This window comes from Calonectris borealis, chromosome 3, assembly GCF_964195595.1.
Source record: "Calonectris borealis chromosome 3, bCalBor7.hap1.2, whole genome shotgun sequence".
NCBI classification, from domain to species: domain Eukaryota; kingdom Metazoa; phylum Chordata; class Aves; order Procellariiformes; family Procellariidae; genus Calonectris; species Calonectris borealis.
Genome location: NC_134314.1, coordinates 110,086,418 through 110,106,385, shown reverse-complemented (window position 1 = coordinate 110,106,385; position 19,968 = coordinate 110,086,418). Strand labels below are relative to the sequence as shown.

The window sequence follows — 19,968 nt, the reverse complement described above, 5'->3', positions numbered from 1 at the left end:
ATAAAAAAGTGACTTTCCTTTAGGTGATGGAAATCTGCTTGTCATTTTTGTAATGAAAATGCTCCCATTTTGAAATCGTTGTTTATTTTCACAAGTTTGGAGTGGGTCTAAATTCAGTGACTTCAAAACGTGCCTGTACATTTTAATTGGCCTTCTTGACATACACTTTGTTGTTAAATGAAACATTTTTATTGGCACAAAAATATTTGCTCCACCTATTTTCATTTGCTAGTGGTGGGAACGGTAACATTAAAGGCTGTTTAAAATATATGAAGTGAGTTCTGGGGTCATTCCCCACCTGTTGTTTGTTTTGGTTTATGCAAGAACAGTGAAGAGTAATCATGTTGGTGAAGTTCTATCATCTAAGTAGTGGGTTTGGGGGTCAACATCACTGTATCCTGCAAGGTGTAGATTTAGACAATTTACACATCAACAGGTTTGGTTGGCTTCTTCAAGCAAAACTTGGGACTTCTGGGATAATGAACAGTGAATGTTGGCAAGAAAGGTCACTTCTTAGCTTTAAAATAACCTAGAGTACACTGTACTGAATTATGGAGCAAAAGACTGTAAATATGGAAAATCTTTGATTAACTTCTCCTTTTCAAAGTGTCTTGACCTTTATTGAGTTCCCCTAGCTGGCATTTTTAGAAGACTTTTAGTACTATTTCCTTTCATTATAAAAGGGATATTTGCATATTTGCCTCCACATATTTCATTGTCATCTTCTCTGCCATTTGATTTTCTTCAGCTACAATGGCATCTACATTTCATGTAAGCGTGGTTACTGTAGTAGTGTAGTGATGTAGTCCTTTTTTATATAAAATTCTAGAAATGCATTTCTGTAAGTAGATGTTATCTTGGTAAGCAAAAGAAAAATAAAGCAAACGAGTGAAAAAGGAAAAAAAAAAAGCAAAGCTGATAAGCACCTACAAAAACATTTGAAAGACAGCATAATATATTCAAATTAGGAGTAAACCACATAAATCACATAGGATTCACATCACATCTTTCTATTTTTAGTTTTGAAATTATTGGCTGCATTTTCTATTTAAAGGTAATGACATATTTAGTCAGACTTAATGCAAGTGAATCATAGTATTGCATTGTTATTGTATAAAATAGTGATTGTCAGTTGTGTTTCTTATACTTTTCATATTTTGGAGGGGAAAAAAAACTTCTCTGTGCTCTGGAAGTTGCTCAGACATTTCATAGTCTGGGGTGGTGACGAATAAATTATACTATAAATAATGCAGGCAAGAGGAATACATATTTTTGTTTTTTTAGACTAGGCTTCTCCAGTTGGCATCTTTCTTTCCTTTTCTTTGCATCCCCTGTGGTGTTAGCAACGTAGGCTGCGTAAGATTACAAATAATTTTTTTACAAGGAGTCATTGCAGACGTGATCTTTTTACATGACTGTTCATACTGGTTCTGCTGTCTAAGCTGGTAGCTCCCAGCTGTTCTTTAAGGGTCATGCCAGCAGTGCCTATTAGTATGGCTGTGTCCTTCCTTTCCCCAGTTCCTATCCTGCTGTTGCTGCAGCAGAATGGGAACTTCCTCCAACAGTTCAAGGCTGATTAAATCTTAGCAGTTGGCACCTTGGACGGCTGGCTAGCTCAAGAAGATCTTCCTGGCTTGGAGAGACAGCTTCTGAAGAGCCCCCCTTGCTCTATGATAACTGTCTGAACAAATCCCAGACATAAGATCTAATTTTCTCCCTACTACTTTCTTCCTCTTTGATACTATGTTCCCTGAAGCCTGTAAGTTGTTTTACACAATCTGAGGTGCTGTTCACAGCTAACAATGCTTTCTAGTAAGATATTCCATAAAATAGGAACTCTTCCTTAGAACAAGATACAGAGTTTAGACTTTCTAATTTTATTTTAAAGATTCCAGGAGAGGATGGAGGCTGGTGATGAGAATCACTGTTTGCCGTTAAGAAGGTTACAGGCTTTCAGTCACCTCACTTCCGACTGACTACCAGCTACTGATAGTTGAGTGAAACCGAGGGTGGGATTTGTACCTTTGTTGCTCGAATGGGCAAGTTGTCTGGCTGCTGTCAATCCTTTTCCTTCTTGGATTTGGATTCTCAGCAACAGTGAAGAAGGCTTTAAAGATTGCTGATAGAACGAAGGGATTAGGTCTGTTTATATAGAAGACAAGATCAGCCTGCTAATGAATGAGTAATGTTGAGAAGGATATAAGCCCATGTATTTTATGGCTTAAGATAAATGTTAACAGAGACTAAGAATAAACTTGCCATCACTGCCAACTGCAGGCTTTCTTCCTGCACCTTCTTATGAAGTACATGGTTCAAGACACTGCCAGACAGGATGACTGGGTGGACTACTGCTGATTCAGTTTGGCAATTTCTGTGTTTTTTCCACTGGTCATTTCTTTCTTCAACACCATAAAAGATAACAAAGTCTTAGGTCAAGACACTGTAAATAGTCATTCTCCACAAATGTTGTTCTGTTAAACACGAGTCAGATCTGAGTTTATAGAATCCTTTCTTTCTTCAGCCTGGGCAATTTTCCAATTTTCTGAGGGCAAGCAGCCCAGCAAATGCTCCTACAGACAATTCCTCATCTTTCTCCTTTTTCCAGAATGAAAATCCAAAAATATCAGCAATGGGGGCCAAAATAACAAAGGAAAAGTGGGTGTTGCCACTTCTTGCGGGTTTTTTTGTAAATGTTCCTCTCCTTCCCTGTCCCAGAATAATAACAAAACTTCCCAAAGAATCCACAAAATAAACCAGACTTTTTTTCAGCCACTGATCTAATTCAGAGTAGATGCCATAATGAAAATGCTGGAGAAAAGTACTGTAAAGGATATACTTTTTATCTGACTATTAAGGTTTTATTCCTCATCTGTTAAGGTTGCAAGAAATTCTGGGGCAACTGCTAGGTCCTTGATGATGCTCAGCTGTTATTCTTGTTTCTAGGGTATCGATTGGGTTGATGCTATTTGCTCTTCTTTTGCTTGATAGTGAGGAATCTTAACTGGGGCATGAGTGGATAGATTCTGTAGTTTAGGACAGACTGGAGTGAAATACTGATATGAAGAACTGGAAAACCAGGGGATACAAGCTCCAGAGAGAGTGATCCTAGGCTAGAGGTTCTCTGATGCATGCCTGCTTGTTCCTCCTCCAGCTTCAGTGACACAATCAGAAGTAGTAAGTAGGGTGAGGGGGTATGGTAGGCAGTGAGATCCAGGAATCAGTATTAAGCAGACCAGGGGTGGGATTAGAACACAAGGCTGTGCTGGCAGAATGACTTAATACAACTGAAGGGCCAGAGACCACTGCTGAGAAGCAGGACCAGCAACTAAGACCAAATGACAGCAAGAGGGACAGAAAGGAGGTTTTTAGAGCAATAATCAGGATGTTATCTGCAGCTACAGAATAGCTGTTTGGGTTTCTTCTATACCAGATGTGTGTGGCAACCATTAACGGAGTTCACAAGGTCAGTTCTTTGACTCATTGAATGCTGGTGGCTGGCTGCAGCTTGTCTGTCTTGAGTCACATGTGCTGCCGTTTTCTACAGGTCGTTATTTTAGTTGAAATTCTTGGGGTTACAATGGATTCACTATTGTGAGAGTTTAAAGAGTTTGGTTTTTTCCCAAAGGTGTTTTATATCAACAAGTCATTGAACTTAATCATGTTCATACGTGCGATAGGAAAGAACAATTTCTTCATCAGTGGATTTACTAGAGGAAGTTCTGCTGCCTGGGTTTATGCGTTCAAACTCTGTGAGATTGCTGCCTTTTGATCTGTCAGATCTACACGATTGATCTGTATAATGCAATGACTGTGTATGAACTGTGCCATGACACGTTCAAAGAGCTAATAATTGATTCCTTGAAACCATTGCTACCCGTGTGAGTCATGGTGGGACTTATGACCTCCCTAAGATGTTTTTTGAGGATCCTAATTGTGCCCGTTCTTCAAAGGGCAAGTATCTATGAAGTATTTCCAGGTCAATGACTGTCAGACTGGAATTCCCAAACCAGAGGGAACAGCCACCCAGACTGAGACATAGTCTGGAATCTGAGGACCATGTCTGTGTAAGAAAAGAGCTTCTCAGTTCCTGTGCTTCTGCTTCTCTTTTGATTGCTAATATAGTTTCTGGTTTTTTTTATTTTGGAGAGTGCAAAAGCTAGAAAACTTGATTCATCGAGTCCAGGCAATGTCTCCTTGGAAGACTCCTGGAAAACCACACTTGTTCTAGAGACAAACACGATGTCATTTCAGTAGCAGAATCCTTTGTGAGCCTCCTGGAAACAAATGTTTTGTGTGAGGACTCAATTTTTCTTGTTCTGAATTCGTTCAAACAAATTACCCTGCAGACTCTACTTGTGGTAAACTTTTCTTGAGAAAGCCTTTTCTTGAGCCCTGTTCAGAATCAAGGCTGAATCTGAGTGCTGTTTAGAAGCTGCGAAGCTTATAAGCGTGTGAACAGGTAAATGTATCAAGCAGAGCACTGTGCCTCAGTGTTCTGAGAAACTAGGAGGATCAGTGTCCTTTAGAGCTTCCAGCTGGTGTTTCCATCTGTTATCCAAACTATTGTGCTCTCCATAAAAAAGTATGTTGACTTGGAACAGCAAAGCAGCTTGCTTTTCTTTCTTTAATTAGGTGATGACTTAAGATATTTACAGAGGGAAGAGGATAATTTGCTTAAGTAAAGCAAATTGATAGGAGGGGTGTTGAGGACCTCTCTTCATCTATAGGGATCTTTTTTTCCCTTCTGTATCTGAACAATCCCAAGTTTTTGGTTTCTGCAGTGCAGCAGCAAAGGTAGAAGGCTGGCTCAGAGTGTCAGGGAGGGAACTAAAACATAAATCCAAATGACCTTATTGGGACTTTGACACATTTGCTTTCCAGCTGATTGAGAACATAGCCACGAGAAGAACGTGCTTGGGAATTTTCCACCTGCCCATTTGACGTAGGACAAGAAAGAAACCATTCATTTCCTGACAGCATGTCTGAAAACTGGAAGTGGAATGGTTATTTAATGTGTTTGGGTTTTTTGGCAATCTGAGTCATAGTTTTTGAATGCTTGTAGTTGCCAGTTCTTGATGCAATACTTTTTTTTTTTTTTTAATTCCATGAATAAAAAGATGCAACAGACAAATCTTCAGGGCGTCAGAGCATGCTGTGGTCTATTCTCTGTTTTGTTCTCCCTCTAATAACAGGATAAATAAAAGTATTTTGAGGCCTGTCCTCTTCCATCAAGCCTCTGGGAAAGAAAAAAGAAAGGGCAGGCAGGACGACTGAGCGTGGAAAATTTTATTAAATTGCTCATGGGTTTCCTTTTCATGTGAAATTTCCCTGAAATTTTCTCCATGACTAATTTCCTACTTGATTCCTTTCTAAGTCCATAGTTTGGGCTTTTGTTTGGTTTTTTTTTTTTAAGACAAGTAGATAGCTTTTTCCTGCCCAGTGTGAATGTGGATTTTGCAAAGGTGTATATTCAGTGTTGAAGTTATTCTGCGTCTGTTTAGATGTTGCAGTCTATTCTCCATAGGGACAGATGCCCTCTTTTCTCTAACCTCTCTTTACAGCTCGTGGGCAAAGACAGGAAGCAAGGAATGCACTTCCAAAGAAAACGGATATTAATCAGAGGTGTATTGTGTGAGGGAAGAGGTGGTGGGAAGTAGAATGTTTTATTTTAGCAGATGTCTATTGATGGTTGCAAAGGTCTTGTATTGACAGAAGGTCAATGAGGGAATTTGTTACGGTTTCATAGCTTCTGACTTCCAGTTTTCTGTTCATGCTGATGTACACTCTTTCTGCTGGGTATAGACTTCTCTAGAACTCATTCCCTGAAATGCCACCTGGCATCTTCTACAGTGGTAAGGGCAGCTCTTTTCTGGATCGAAAACTTGCATGACTAATTCCTTTTTATTGGAGAAACAGAAATACTGTCTGGTATGAGAGATGTAAAAGGTTGATAGAATGCCAGAGTCCTTCACCAACCTATAGTCATTGCCACTCATAAAATAAGTTCTATGGAATCCATAAATACTTTGTTTACTGTAAATACATCTAGGTCTGACCAAACTCTTGGACATGCTTAAAGCTCTACAATGTATCTTTTCTTACAAGGGAAAAAAATCAAGACTCTCAGGGTTCTTCCAGTACCTGTAAGATAGGGCTTACTTCTGTTGTAGAAATATCCATGATAATATGTTCTTTTAGTGCAACTGATATTTAGTATAACAATTCAATGCATCTGAAGCATTGTAAACCCTTGAAGATCTTGGCAGCGTTTCTTGGAATATGTTATTCCAGAAAGGTTTGTATGATCTGATCACCAAACTATCTGAATGCTCCTTGCAGTGAATTAAGGCCTGTCCTCTTTTCCCTTCCTCTCTCCATCCCCTTCCAGGGTTCAAATAAATCGTATTATTTACAAGACCTGAGTCTTTCAAAAAATCATGTGATCTCCCTAGTGAAACAAATGAAATTATTTAAGTTCTAATTGATTAATTTGTTGGAAAATAAAGCTTAAATACTAGAAGTAAAATTGCCTGCAGAGGTTAATTCAGAGGTTGATCTACACATTGGTAATATCTTTGCTTTATGTGAGCACATACTACTTTTTCTGTAACTAGCTGTTTCCTTTCTCTAAACTTACAAGCAACCAAATGGAGAGCCTTGTATGAAGAATGTCACTTACTCTTTAATTAAAAACATACCTACCTGTCCTGCTCATAAGCAGTGCAGTCCTCCTAATGTTGAAAATTTCATGGTTAAACTTCTTCATCCTTTATGAAGAAGGAGCTTATTTTGTAGAGAAATTAAGCTGACTTCTTAGCTAGGCTTTTTCCATATCACTAATAGCATAATTTCTTCTAGTTAGATAAATTGCTACATTTGAAACAAGTTTGGGATACTTGAAAAGAAGTCTTAAGAACAAACTGAAAACTGAAATCCAAAATAAGATTAAAGTAAAATAATTAAAAAAAAAAACCTACGCCCTCCCATCCTCCCACCCCAATATAACTAGAGAAGTCTTCCCTGCATTAACTTACAGCTATTATGTCATAGGAACTTGCAAATACTGAGAGAAAGTGGCAATTTCCTCGAATGTGGCAATGCTGGCTTAGTTCCCTTTTCTAAAATGAAGGGAGTTTTCCATCCAGAAATAGGTAGATGTATTGCAGCTCACTTTCGATTTAGGTGTATTCATGCATTTCCATGTGTAAAGTATAAATTCTTAAACTTGTTTTGAAGTATCAGTACATCTAAGTACTGATACATGCTATTTAGCTGTTTGTTCAATCAGATAGGAACCTTGAGCAAAAACTTGCTGCTGTTTGATTTTTACAATCCTGTTTTTGTGTTCTTGACTCTGAATGTACAAATAGCTGTAAGTATTTGTTGAAAGCCAAGTTCTTGTAAATTAGATGCATGCTTAGAAAGTCCCTTGATAAAATAGGCAAACTAAATTTTGCAGCTTGGTCACTATTTACTCTTTTCAATTTTGAATAATTTGACTGGAGGCAAACGTGGCTGTTCCTGAGTCAGGAGAAAAATTATCCAGTGAATATAGTTGTCATGACAAAAGGAAGAAAATTTTTGGAATCAAAGTGACACTTAAAATGTTACCACTTTAATGACTGTACTAAACAGTCCATTATTAAGGACTGGTAGCTATTACTAATGTATTATATATATAAAGAGTGTGTATGGGGCAGGAGGTTGGGGTACTCATGGCATTAGTAGTAGATTACATCCTTGGGACTATTAGAGGGTAATGGGTTAACCTCACAGCATAGTGAGTAGGGAATCTTTTTGTCTGATGTGTGTTCTATCATCTTTAGGTTACTTTTATAATTGCTTTTGAAAATAGAACTGGCTGAGGGAAAACTCTAGTGGTCACGGCAGTGCTTGCCCAGTGTGCATCTGGCCTAGGATGGTCTTTGAATACATATGATTATATGGAAAATAAGTTTGGTTGATCAAATTTAGTAGTGTTTGCAATGTGTTTTACCTAGCTGTTCATGATATATTGTTATGTTTGTCCAGTTTATCTAAATGAAGACTGAAGTTTCATGGTTAGCTTGCAATTATCTCTATGGAAGCAAAATTATTGAATTGAAGTATGGGTCAATAGCATAATAGTGGGAGATGTTAGATAGCCACATGCTGATATTTTCAAACAGGGCAACCTTTTGGAAGGTTGTTCTAGATAAACTATTGTTGGCTAAGTGAACTGAATTGCATAACCTCCCATAAACATTTGATTAAATGATCTAATGGTATCTTCTGGCTTTAAACTTTGAGGAGGACAAGCCCATGACAACTAAAATACAGTTTGAATCTAATAGTTTTTCCAAATGTCTTCTGGTGGCATTGATGGAAGAATATTCTTTTGTATAAGTCAGCAGGAACAAACTGAGAGAAAACGGAAGAGGGAGCTATTTTGCAAAAGCACTTCATTTTGTAAACAGTTTTTTTCATCGCTGAAGTTTGTTATGACTCTGCACATGTTAGTTTTTTCCTGTATGTAAAGAGAAAAATGGCAGTTTTCGTCCTCACTTCTTATCCTTTTCATATGTAAATATTAGTGAGTCTGATAACCTGGTTCTTGAACTGATCTCTAAAAGAGCCTGAAAGGGCTAAACTTTGTTATTTGCTGAAACTCCGTTCAAAACTCCAAGCTGTGTGGGTGTACAGCAATAGTTGCATGTTCTTGTAGGAAAACCTTTATTCATAACAGCAAACTCTTCCAGGGCATCCTGTACCCTCCCTTTTCTCAGAAGAAAAACTTGAAAAAATATCGCCTGCATAGTATTTTGCATTTGGATGGTTCTAATGTCACAAAGGTGTGAGGAGAGTGAGGCATCCCTGAGGCTAAGTATCTCTTTAGCTTTTCCTACTGTGATTGCAAATTTTACTCAGAAGTTCTAAAATATTAACACCCTGTAGATCAAGCCTCCATGAAAATAAGCTGTGTGTATATTTGCTGCTTCACAGGAAGAGAAAGTGGAGTTTTCTTTTGTGAAATTAGATTATAGGATCAGCCTACTGAGTGGAGCGAGATGGGATGGGGAATGAGGGGGAATAATTCCAGTGACCCAACTTAAGGTACTTATGTAAATGCCCAAAATGAAATGAAGGAAATCCTTCTTTGACAGATTGGTATTAGGCGTGGCAAATTCAAAATGGTATAAGGTAGTTTTGACCCAGGATTTTAAAAAGTCTGTACTACTTTGCTGGTGTGAAGCAGAAGGCAGCTAATTTCTTTTCAATTTAATCTTTTCTCTCAAAGATTCAAAAAAAATAAACAACCGAACCCTTATTCCAGAAACACAGTAATGTTACTGTAATATACATACAGAAGAGCTGAAAGCTGACTTAGAAGGCGATTCTTAAAATTACTTCAATTCTTTTGACTTCAGTATCTATCTAAGCTAAAACAGTTGAAGAAATGTGCTCCTTTACATAAGCACGTCTCGCTCTGGAAGCTGCTTGTGGTTTAATGTTTCATCACAATAATGGCAGCTTATATGTGCTGCCAAGAGACCATTAGTTTTTCTTCTTGTGCTCAGGCTGTTCTAGTGAGATACCTTTAAGGTGAGAAAATGCATATTTAACAAAGCCTGTCATCACTGGCTATGCAGCGAGAGAGCTTTGTGTGAACTACTTGCCCCATTCCACCAAGCATAATTGCTGATGTTTCTATGGAGCGAAGTTTTTTTGGTTTGGTTTGGTTTTATTTTGTTTTTAATTAAGAAGAAAGATAAAATAAAACCAAATATTGGAATCAGATGTGATTTACAAGGACAGGCTTTAAAAATGGCTTATGTAAATAATAAAGATTTTTTGATGGTAAATACTGTAGTATGTCTACAAAAAGTGTTTTGCTTTCTGCAAGGAAATCAATGGGAAGGTTCATCTGATGTTGTTAGAAACTTGTTTAGAAAATAGGTTGTTCCATAATAAAATCTTGATACTTTGAATTTTTTGTTTTTATCCCCTAATGATATTCCCTTCAAAGCACCAACTGCAGCTTTACCTCCACATCCTTTTTCCTAATGGGAATATATCAAAGAGCAGCACATGCTGGGACTAGTGCAGGGCTACCTATGTGCCGTTTCACCAGCCAGCTGCTTCCAAACAGAATTTATATGGCTATGTTATTTCAGTATACTCTTTGAAAAGACTGTTAACTTGTCATATCATTAAACTGGTGAAGGTGGGGGAGGATCTAAAAATGCTGGCTTTGGTGACTATTGCTGTCTTACCTTTTACAACAGAAGCTAACAAAGGTGTCACTTATTCTTTTTTTATTTTTCCCTCCTATTCCCCATTCTCTATAGCAAAAAACCCCAAACAAACAAATTAAAAGAGAACTTTGTTTAAATAGTAAGTATGGGTAGTAATATCTTTATTAAAAACTGAATTGCTGTAAGCATGGCCCATAAAACTCTTCTAAATATTGATGTAGAAGGTTGTTTACATTTCTTGATATATTCAAATCCAGGGCAGAGGGAAAGTGAAGACTTAAAGAATAGTGTCACGAACCTTTGTTTTCAGTATGTTTTTCTGAATACTCTGTTCGGATGTTCTCATCAATATGTCAAAATTAGTAATCAGTTTTAATTGCTCAGCAATCCTTGACATCACTTAGTCCAATGATTGATTCCTCTTACCAGCATTACTTTAATAATGTATCTGTTTGATCCCAAAAGAAGAGATCTTTTTTAAAAGTTGTTGTGAAAGCTTCTTTTCTTACTGTAATGGTTCAATAAAACGTTCAGCTGTGGCTGAATTGGAAAGGAGACACACGTTGTTGCAGCTTGTATCTATGTTGGAAAAAAATTTTCAATATAATAAATCTTAACTGTTGTTGAAAACTCTGTGCTCAGCAGGAGTTCATGTTTCCTCAAGTTGTTTTCAAATTTTCTCCTTACTGCACTTTTGAAAACTTTTTTACAACGAGCTTTACCCCTCCTTCAGTGAGTTAGACAAGGGTTCTTGGGAAAGATGGGCGATGGAAAACTCAGGCTCATATACGCCTGAGTCAGTACATTCATCTTCTGGGTTGTAATTGGCTTCAAATTGTCTTTGTTAGAAGGCACGTTGTTTTGCCTTGCTTAGCTGTAATACAGGGCTTTCCAATAGCTCTAGGCTTTCCTTTTCACATAGTATGTTCCTTTATTCCCACTGCTGTGTTGTTTTAGTTCTTTCTGTCCTCTGTCTCATGCTGTTAATCTGCGACAACAGCAGGAGCAGGTGAAAATGATTTGTGTGAAAAGAAGGTTTTCAAGTGTTAAGCAACTTTACCTAAAATTAAAAATTATATGTTTTAGCCTTGAGAAATTATGGGCTTAATCCAAGTTATTTGTGTTAATCCAAGTATATAGCTTATACTATAACAGCCTGGGATTTTTCTCACAGCACATTTGTAGATACCATAGTAGAATTTGCAAACATTTGTCTTCTATTTAATCTATGAAAAATGTATTATTAATCTTTAAATAAAACAATATAATTCTTTGTGCATTTCTGTGAAGAGCTTTTAAGGCCATCTACATATTAAGAGCTACCCTCTTGGGAAGACAGTGCTCTTGCATAAATTGAGATCAAAGTACATACAAGAAATCATATTTAGTGTTAAGAGTGGAAACACTCAAAAGAAGTGTCCGCATATGTTCCCCTGTGAAAGTCAAAATTAGGAGTTTTTAACTTAACAATCACAGCTTAACTTTTTCAGAGGTGTTACTGCCTCAGTTGTTGCTCGAGGTGGTCCTGCTGAGGGGAGAAGTCAGACCTCTGAAGGGCAGGACCCTTGCCTTGCTTGTCACTGGGGGTCTTATTTTAGTGCCATTGTGGAGAATTAGGCTTAAGACCCTGCTCAGTATGAGTTAAGATATGTAGGAGTGAGCGTTTCTCAGGTAGGTGCCTCCACTAGAATAGAAATTCACATGCTATTCATTCTGCCCATGAGCTTGGAAAGCAGCATCCCTGCATGTCGTCTTGGTTTTATGCCTCTGGGAAAGACGGCAAGTTGACCCAACTGCCAGTTAATTAATTCATAACATTTTAGTAAGGAGTTGCAACAATTTTACTGTCCCTTGTTTGATGATGGTCTTGTAACTATAATTTCTCTAAATAGTTTCCACGATTTTGTTAGTATTTACTTATGCTAGCATAAATGAATAGCTTTAATAGACTCCAAGTGATACAGTGTAATATCAGGTCTTCCATCCTTGTGTTGCATGATTTGCCATCACTGCTCTTGCTCTTGTTTATCAAGCTGTTTGCTTGACGGTCATGCTGGCAACAAAAATATTTCAGAGCTGAACATCTCGGTATAGGATAAGATAGCTGTTTGTTCCATGCTCAGATGAAAAATGTCACTTAGTTCTGGGATGTAAGAATATTTCATAGTCGATGCTGTTATTTTTAATGGTGGTGCTTCTGTGTTCATATCTGTAGCTGTGCTTGTGATGTTTTTTCTTAACTTCGGCATGCCTTGCAGTCATGCCAGAAGTGGACTAATTTTCTTGAGGCTGTATTGTTTGAATGCAAAGTGTCCTATGTATGTAAAGATATACTGTCCTTTGGTTATTTGGGAGTACTGAGAGTTTCAGCAGTGTGTTTACTTTTTGAGACACAGGGGGAAGCCTCAAACTGATGAGGAGAGAGGGAAGTGGAATGTCATAAGCATCTGTTTTTGACAAGTCCGTGATTTATAATTTCCCCAATAAAAATATCACCTTCACAGTGCCCATTGCAATGAACTCATTAAAGGCATTTCAAGAGCTGTGGTTGAATTTGGGAATTCTTCTGCAAATGCAACTAGAAAGATGTACATACTTTTTCATATATATCCTTAGCCAGTTGCTCAGGTACTTCACTTATTAATAAGCATATTTTACAGCTTGAAGATAAGCTCTTCTAGCTTCTGTTTCTGTGATATTAGTATGCTAATTAGAAATAGCAGATTCTTTCCAGGAATTCTGTGGTTTTGTATAATCTTTTTCCTGAAAGGTCAGGGCACTTGGTAAAAAGGGAAACATATGCTAGGGTGTGTTACCACTTGGAAATAACTGAGAGAATGCTAGATCTTCTTGGAAGAGAAATTCCTGTACCAAGAGAGGGAAGAAGAAAATCCTTGTAATAAATTGTTAGATCATTAACTCTAAATCTGGCCCTAAAGAAAAGTCTAGCTACAGCTGATATTAAACATGTTGCATGACTATAGAAACTGCTATGAGAAGATTCCTGATTTAGATATTTCTGGTAGCACGATCTGCACAGCCAAATCTGGATAATATCTTCCTTTTTTGGATATGATTTATCTAGTGCAAAGATTGAGTCATTGCATTTCCTCTTAGATTCCTTTTTTATTATTATTTCTTTTAAGGGGGAAAGGGGATACCAATAAATAATCTTCTCTACGCTATGTCTACCTTGTCACCTGTCTCCTTTGTCTTCCACATGATAGTTGTAGTGTAGGTCAGTGTATTCTTTATCTTCTGGCCTCTCATCCCTGAGGTATGAGCAGCTTAGTTTCCTTAACTATCCAAACAACTTTTTGCTTCAACGATCACAGCCTTTTAGAAGTTGTTCTGTCTTTTTGTTCCTTCCCCTATCACTTTGCAGCTTTTAAGGCACTTCTGTAGCAACATCAGCGGTACTGAGTCAGAGACTGGAAGTGGTCAGTTGGTCTATAACGATGTCCCAAATGTGCGTTGGGAGGCTCTTTATCTGTAGCTCTTGTAAGGCTTTCCTTCTTTCCTCCCCTTTTTTTCCTAATAGCTCTTGTTAAGCTAGAGCATTGCTCACATGTGTAAAATCTAGTAGTCCCTGAATAGCTATAATGGGTTATTTCCCTGACTAGGTCACTTGCTGTTCTGTAATTACTTCATGGATACTTTACTCTTGGATTGCCTAGCATCTATGTGTCTGCCACAGCATGTCTATCTAATGAATCCACAACTGCCAAATGTATTTGCAGCTGACTTGAAACTCATTCTTACTGTAACATTGACTTGGTCTTTGTGATGGGAAATACAACACCTATTAAACCACTTTTAATTCTTTTTTATAAGCTCCTTTCAGTTCTGGCAAACTTTATTAGAAACCTGAGATTCTGTTTCAAATGAGCTACTATTTTACATAATACAAAGCTAAAAAGCTAAAAATCTTAGTCTTGGATGTTGCTTTTTTCCATTTGTCTTCTGGCAGCTTAGTAAAGTGTTGCATAAGCACTGGCAGATAACTTCCCCGGTTGCTTCAGCATTGAATTACTTTATTTAGCTGCTTATACTGGTAATTTGTTATAGGATAAAATGACCTTGCTAAATGATCATGCAAAACATTTTGTTACTCATTTGTCAATAGCTCTGGGTCCTTTGTATCTAAATGCAAAACACTTTATAAGTAAGAATCAAATGGTCGCTCATATCTTCCTATGTGTTTGAGGGACCAAAGCCATTCAGCTTTAACAAGAAACATGAGTTGCTTTATTATACTGTGTCGGTAAAACATCTTCTGGCTTTGAAAACACTTAAAGTTTGAAGAAAAATGTTGTGTGTTTTATAGAATCAGATTCAGTAGCCCTGGAACCAGAAGCAACGTATCTGCATCAGCCTGCCGCTGTGCATGGGCTGAGAATCCCTGCTGAGACACGGAGCTTTATTAGCTCAAGTACAGATCGTCTAACTCAGCTGTGCGTCTTCCCAGGCAAAGCTTGCATCTATGCACAGCACCACGCAGATGCGTGAAGGACGTGTTTACACTGTGAAATGCAGTGCTCTGTTAGAAATGGCTTTGAAGACCTGGATCGACTTGAAGCCCTGAGGATGTCCCTTTGGAGTTCTGTCAGAAGAGCAGCTTCCCTTTGTAGCTGGTGGAAGGAAAGAATTACAGAGCTGAAGATGGGGTTAAAGCTACACTGCTTAACACTGGTTTGTAATGGAATCTTAGAAATATCCAGATATGCTGTTGACTGATCCTACTGGTGAGCTATGCAAACGAGATTTGAAGACCTCTCTAGAAGGCTCTGAAAAGCACAGCAGAACTTCATCCCTTACTGTAAGGTCTTGAAGCAGAAATATTATTAGTTAGTAGTGGGACAGCAGTTTGGTAATGTGTCGTTTTTGGCTATATATCTTTGGGTGTTCCATCTTCACCAAAACATAACAGATTGAGAACAGGATTTCATGTCCAGAAAGGGAACAAATGCAAATAAACTGTTTCTGCTGCTTCTAGTGGGAATGAAACGTTTGTAAATTTTCTGCAGAACTACTGCATTTTTCCTCTTTTGCTTCGAAGCCTGCCAGGTAACCGATCTATTGTTTCTACCATGCTTACCTTGGAAAGCAGCCAGCCTGTAAGCATAACTCACTAGAAAACTACAATTTATGTGGCTTTTAAAGTTTTATAAACGTGATATTTGCTGATGTGTAAGTATGCTTCAAAGTGCTGTGTACTCCTGATACAAAGGCAGCCCTGCAAAATTTCAAGTTCTCTAAAGTATGGAATTTTCCAGTTAAGTGGCTAGAACATTTTCAACGTTATTTGCAAATGTTTTTTTTTCTTTTATATTTGTCTTGGAAATATATTTTAAAAAGCCTGAGGCAGTTGCACAGAGTCAAAGGCTTGGCAGAGTTATATGCAATTGATAATAGCAATTTATCTTCATTATTATTAAAAAAAATAAAATAGTGACATAAATTTGTGTGTAGGTACTGTTCTCCATCTCTCGTATAAGTACTGTTTAGCCAGAATGACTTACATGGTAGGGAAGTGAAGTCTCTAGTTTTTCTTTTCAGCCCTTTAACAATTCTGAGAGTAGATAAAATCCATAATCTGATTTTGCAATTGTTTCTAAGTGGAGATTCACTGGCTTCAGTAAGTTTGCTGCTGGGATTCTTAGCATGGGGCCTGCTGAAGTTTTATAGCATGTAACCTGCTACTAAGAAAAGGAACAAAGTTGTTTAGCAATTGCTGTTGTTTTACAGGTGATGGCTGTCATAGTATAAAAGAGATAAAAAAAAAAAAAGCTGCTTTGGGTAAAAACAAACAAACAAACAAAAACCAAACCCAAAAAAAAACAAAACAAAAAAAACCCGTGCTGTAATATTACCATCCAGAATCAGATTAATTTGTAGGATACATTATAACTGGAAAAGGAGGAATTATTTGGGTTAATATATTCTGTTCTAAAACCTGGAGAGGTTTTTGTAAAGGATGGTCACAAATACAAAGCTCTCACTGAAACTTTCTCCAAGTTGGGTACCTTGCTTAAGGCCTCTGAAAGTCTGCTTTTACACCTCCCCTTTTTATTTTCATAATTGCACTCTTCAGAATAATACGAGTTAGCAAAAGTTTTCTGTCATGCCGTTACTATCCTAGTGATGGTCTGTGATGGTTTTCATAGCTTGTTGAACAGGCTGTTTGAATTTTGTTCATACATGTCTCCTGTGTTTCTTTTGAGTTGTTAAGCCAATGAGAAAATTCTGTCTTGATGAAGGTAGAAAAGCCATTGGAAGTTTCATGGATGTATCCTCATACAGAAGGGAGTTGTGAGTTACTGTTCTGTAACTAGGCTGAGAAAAGAGTTTATCTTGGAAATGGTGAACACAGCAGAGTTTTTAGAACCTTGGAAATTCAACATTTTTTTAAAATTGTATATTCAGGATCTGTTGCAGTGCATGTCAATAACTTGAAGAGCTTTCACTGTTCTCAGGGAGTGATTTTGGTTCAATGCCAGGGGCAGAGATTTTAAGGTACTCCACTGAACACTACTAGTTTTGTCTGAGTAACTATTCTTCAGCACGGAGTCCTTGATTTCTGTTCCCCAGCTGAGGATTTTATTGTGAAATAGGTATTTCTGAAATTATAAATGCGACCCCTCCCTGCCAAGAGTAGCTGTGAACTAAAGTGTTGGGGTGCTCTTATGCAGGGGAAAAAAAAAATGGATTATTGGTTTGTGTGTAACATCTCCAATTACAAAGTGGAACGTTTTGTCTGTTTTTCATAATTTTCACTTGGATTTGTGGTCTATCAAAGTTGGTCAGCTTTTTGGTCTGTTGTAGTCTTTTAAAACCAGAGGACGTGGATTTGCCAACTGTCGACCACAAGTAGCTTTTTTTGTAAAGTAGATTGGGCCGAGAGCTGACCTGCAGGTTTTACATAATATACCTAATAAAACTCCAGAACTGACCACTACTCCATGTTTGTTGCAAGGTTATGGGTTTTTTTTGTTTTATTTAAAGACGGGGATGAAGGGGATGGGGGGAATACAACAGCTCTTCCTCATCTGCCAAACCTATTTTTGATGACTTGTGAGCCAGGGCACTCTTTTTATGTTGGTTGCTGTTTAATACAGGCTTTGGGGCCACAGTAACTTGAAGGAAGGTACAGAGAACAACTATATGCATGGAAAACCATGAAGAAGTTATTCAAAATTATTTGTGTCTGTGCAATATGCATAATAAAAAATGGGGTAGCTTTTGGTAGAAAAAGCTCTTGTGCAGTTCTTCCTACAGCAGCTCAAATTTGTCAATTCATCTAGATTTTCTGCATATAGTAAGGAATAAAAGCAAGCTGCTTTTCCATAAATCATTCTTTTTTTTTTCAGGAAGCAGCTGTAGCTGTTGCTTGATACCCTCTTAGAAATGATTTTAAATACCTTAGCTCATGCTCTCAGTCAAGCTTTATTGGTCTAATGGTTGTCTGGAGCAACAGTGGAAAGAGTACAGATAAACAAGAGTGAAAAAACATCAGACTGATTTGATGTCTGTACCCTGACTGAATTATCTGCTTACAGTATCTTAAGGCTGTACTGCAAAGAATCTCAGCCAAGTTTTTTGCATTTGGAAAGACACAATTACTCGGAAGAGCGAATTAAATATTCTATTAAATTTTTTATTGAATTATAATAGTCAGATTAAGTCTTGGCAAATAAAAGAGATAATAAATTGTAAGATGCAGCAATAATCATATTTCATTGGTAATATTTATGGAAATTACTCATTAAGTATTGTACGTCTTATTTTGTGCATGTGTAAGCTAATATCTGCTATACTGTTAGAGAGGGTCAGGGATGTGGTATGTGATGATAATTATCTTTTATTGCCCTATCCTAAATTGTTTTATGATACATGTATTAAATCTCTTAGAGGTTTTTAAATGCAAGAACTGAATAAAAGGGAAGTAGTTTTAATGGTCAAGTGCCTGTTTCTTCACACGTTTTTTTCTGTGATAGTGATCTGTGCCGTATTTGTATGTTCCTTAAAATACTGAAGTGCCCAAGAGAAGGATCAGAAATAAAATGTAGTTCATAAAGAGGTCTTGGAGACTGATGGAGCTTCTTGCCTGTATCATGTGGGCTACTGATTAGAGTGGATATCTGTGCGATTAATAATTCAGCTTCTTCCTGTCATTGCTTCCCATATAACCTCTGCTATTTCTGCAGCTCTTTTAACTGAGGCACAAGTGAGAAGTTACATGATCAAAGAGATGGGGTAAGTTGTAGAGCTGGAAATACAATTGAGTCAGTCTACAAAAGCTTGCTGTAAGCAATTTTCTTTTTAAAATACAGTACTACATAGAAACGAGTTTCTTGCTCTGAGTGCAAGAATTAGTAAAAATTTCCTTTGAAATGTTATTATGGAAAAAAAACAAACATAAAATGCTCAAACAGAAAAGCCTGATGATTTGTTGGGCTTGAAACGTTCTGCTGGGATGTGTCATTTCCACTGAAACTTTGTCTGCCTGGCTGATGTTTTGTCACTTGGCCACCTGCTCGGTGGTTGCCGAGACCCCTGTGTTATTTGCCTCGCAAGTTGGGAAGAATTGTCCAGCTGCCTGCTCTAGTGTCTAGATGATTTTGCTTAGTAACCTTAAAAACTAGTGAACAAGTAAAAGTTTGGGTCCTTTGTTTGATGGCTTGTTTAATGGACACCTGGGAAGTTGGCAATCTTTGTTCCCCTCTTGCCCACCTCCTTGAAGTCCAATTCACTTCACCCAGATGAAAGGTTTTAAACATTGTTGTGAAAATTGTATCTTCTGATTTGGAAATTATGTTTCAGAATGCAAAATTGAATATAGGAGCTGGAATTTCCAGCTCACCTCTTTCATTTGCTGTAGTTAGAGGAAATGCAGAACTAAATTAAGTCAGTTCACAGTTAACTGCTGGCTTTCTTTGCAGAACTGTTAAAGAAAAGGAACATTGATTTTAATTGAAGATAACGTTTACCTTTTCCACTGGTAATTGACTGAAAGAAGAATTAAACCTAGTATTCCCCATTCAGTTCTTGAAGACTAATGAACAATTTTATTGCCTGTGCTGATAGAATGGAAACATACTGACCAGTAATAATACAATGTTGTTTTATTGGCACTAAAGAGCATTTCTTTATTTTTTCAGTAGTGTAATAAAACCTGATTTGCTGACTGCATAACACCAAGTGCTTAAAAATCTCTCTAGTTATCAGGCAGCTGGCTCTGTTTGTCAGGTAATATTGCTTAATTCCATACTGTAGGTTAAATCTTGTTTTACGTTGAACCTGGAAGACGAATTGACCTGTTTGTACAAGAACTTTGAATTAGCTGGGGACTGTTAAGGAAACGTGAAGCGTGTGGTGAGTCTTGACTACTGTGAAACTTCTAGACCTTTAATTTTAGAACTTTTTTGTTTCTTACCAGATAAACTTATTTGGCATCCTTTGCCCACTTATAAGCCGTAGAAGCAGTTGTGAAGAAAAACTAGTTTTGTTGTAGAGAACAGGCTGTTTAAAACCTTTTGAAGTTATCATCACAACAAGCTGTGGTTTGTCTGTCATTCCAGCTGTACCTTGAATAAAAGCATGTAGATGGTAAGCAAAACAAGCCAAAATCGGATCACAGGAAGGTGCCTCTGCTTTATGTTAGTCTGCAAAAACTTTGTTTGCATGGAATATTGAAATAATTTCCAGAAAATACTCTAATAAAGATGAAGTT

At 37.4% G+C, this 19,968-nt stretch overlaps 1 protein-coding gene across 6 annotated transcripts in view; it reads left to right on the top strand.

The window, feature by feature from the left end:
• The window catches only part of LCLAT1 (lysocardiolipin acyltransferase 1), a 121,191-nt gene that overhangs the window by 18,078 nt on the left and 83,145 nt on the right, over window positions 1–19,968 (top strand). Inside the window, exon 3 of one of the 6 annotated variants that reach the window (XM_075147283.1) lies at window positions 19,512–19,610. The exons of the other annotated variants lie outside the window; for them this stretch is intronic. The gene's annotated coding sequence lies outside the window, so the exon portion shown is untranslated. The remainder of the gene's footprint in view (window positions 1–19,511; window positions 19,611–19,968) is intronic. 6 annotated transcript variants of the gene reach the window in all.